The sequence below is a fragment of the Pundamilia nyererei genome, unplaced genomic scaffold (genome assembly GCF_000239375.1).
Source record: "Pundamilia nyererei isolate P.nyererei 1_Seehausen unplaced genomic scaffold, PunNye1.0 scaffold00003, whole genome shotgun sequence".
Lineage (NCBI taxonomy): Eukaryota > Metazoa > Chordata > Actinopteri > Cichliformes > Cichlidae > Pundamilia > Pundamilia nyererei.
The window spans coordinates 9,649,065-9,651,197 of record NW_005187404.1 but is presented as its reverse complement, the minus strand read 5'-3'; positions in this window follow the sequence as shown (position 1 = coordinate 9,651,197).

Sequence of the window (2,133 nt, the reverse complement as noted above, 5' to 3'; positions counted from 1 at the left end):
CAAAGTTTATCTGACTCTTGGGGAGACAAGTGAGTCTCTTGAAGAAAGACAATGTCAACTTTTTTTGATTTGATAAATGTCATGATCTTCTTTTTTTTGATTGGATGGTTAAGGCCCTTTACATTCCAGGTCATCAAAGTAAAGGCCCTTTGTTGCTTATTCGCCATCATGCAATACGTATCAGACGTATAGCAGTGGGGTAACTTATTATTAGAACCAGGAGTTCAATACAGAGTGGACAATAAACATTTAAACAGATACGTCTGGGGCAACCGAGAACACTAGTCACCCTCAGGTGGGCTATGAGCCCCAGAAAGCAAAACATAAACTTTATGGTCCATGACTCTAACCAGTCGAACAGTCATAAACAGGACCCGTCGCCAGCAGCAGCAGCATATTAAGTCGTTGTAATATGAGTAAAACAGTCATTCTGGGACTTAGCTAACGGAACAGACCTCTATGCAGGTTGGTTAGAACTGTCCCCTGACAAACTGAAAAGGGCTTCATGACAACTGAATTACTAAAAGAGGAATTTAATAGTCTTAGTGAGCTTCTCTACCAACGCAGATTGTGTTGTATTCTCAAAAGTAGCACAACTGAATAAATCAAATAAAACTGCGAAGCCCTATAATATTTAAACTAAACAGTTAAGAGGTGCAAAGTATAGCGTGTATAGCGTGTTAATTAACGCTAGGGCGAAAAGGAAAAAAAAAAGGGTAGCGTTTAAATCCACGCCCTGACTGTAAATAACTCAAGGTAAAGACAGAATGTAGTCCTGGGCTTTTTTGGGGTCAGTAAACTCACGTCTGCCCTCCGTCATTTTCAGCACCAGCACCGCTGGGAACAGTAGGGAGAACTTTATCTTCCTTTCGTGCAGCAGCCATTTACAGGGATTAAATGCCGCTCGTTTGTCCGTGACAAGTTTGGAGTAGTCAGGGAAGATCATAATGCGGTGGCCGTTCCAGTTCAGCTGTCCCAGCATCTGCGCAGCTTCCATGATCCGTTCCCTGTTCTGAAATCGCAGAAATTGGGCGATGATGACCCTCGGGGGATGAACGTCAGGTTTGCGTCTCACCAGGCTGCGGTGTGCGCGGTCAATCTCCAGCCCGCCCAGGAAGTCGACCTTCAGGAGCCCTCTGGAAAGCCGGTGAAGCGCAGGTTGTTTCTCCGTCCTCTGTTTTCGAGGTCGTCTAATTTCTGTCGTAGAGCGTTCACTTCGTCACTAGTAGCAGGAGGATTTTCCTTTAGCACTCTGCTAGCATCCTCAAGGAAATCTAGACGAGACTCAGCGTTGCTTATTCGAGTAATAATATCCGCTAGCTTAGCCTCCACTGCCCTCGTAGCAGTTTGGATAGCATTCAGCTTGCTCTCTTGTGTCTCGGAGGTTTCCTTAAGTAGCACGTAAATACTTGCAATGTCTTTGGCCATTTGTTCAGTTGTAGCAGTCTGAATAGTATCCGACATTGGAGGTGAGGGCGGGTGCACATCATTAGCTTTCGCTGTGGTTTCCTTGCTAGCGCCTTCTTGCCGTCGAAGCGTAAGTTTTTGTTGGTGACTCGGCATTTCTGAGCTTTCACAAAGAGTCTTCAAGCTTCCCACTGTCCTGAGGTTATATTTTGTAAGTGTTGTGTAGCGTAATTCTCTAAGTCTAATGCAAATTAGCTGCCGCTGCGACGGAGCTTCCCCATTCAAGCTGCCATCTTGACCGCCTACGTCACCGGACTCCAGATGGCCACTGATTTAAGAACACAGTTGTGTGAAAGAAGCAAAAACGTTATTGCATACTCGGCTGTGGATGAAAGTATAGACATGATGGGCATTGCACAGCTGGCCATCTTCATCCGTGGAGAGGAAATATTGAACATTAAATCGATGCACGGGACAACAACAGGAAAAGACATTTTTTAAAACATATGTCAAAGTGTAACCGATATGACAAACTTGTTGGACTTATAACAGATGGAGCGCCGGTGTTGTGCGGTGAAAAAAGCGGACTAGTCAGCAGGATGCGAGTAAAGATGCAGGAGGAGAACTGTACCGGTGAGTTAACAGCATATCACTGCATCATACACCAGGAAAGGCTGTGTGGTAAAGTCCTAAAAATGGAGCATGTAATGATCACCGTGACGCAAA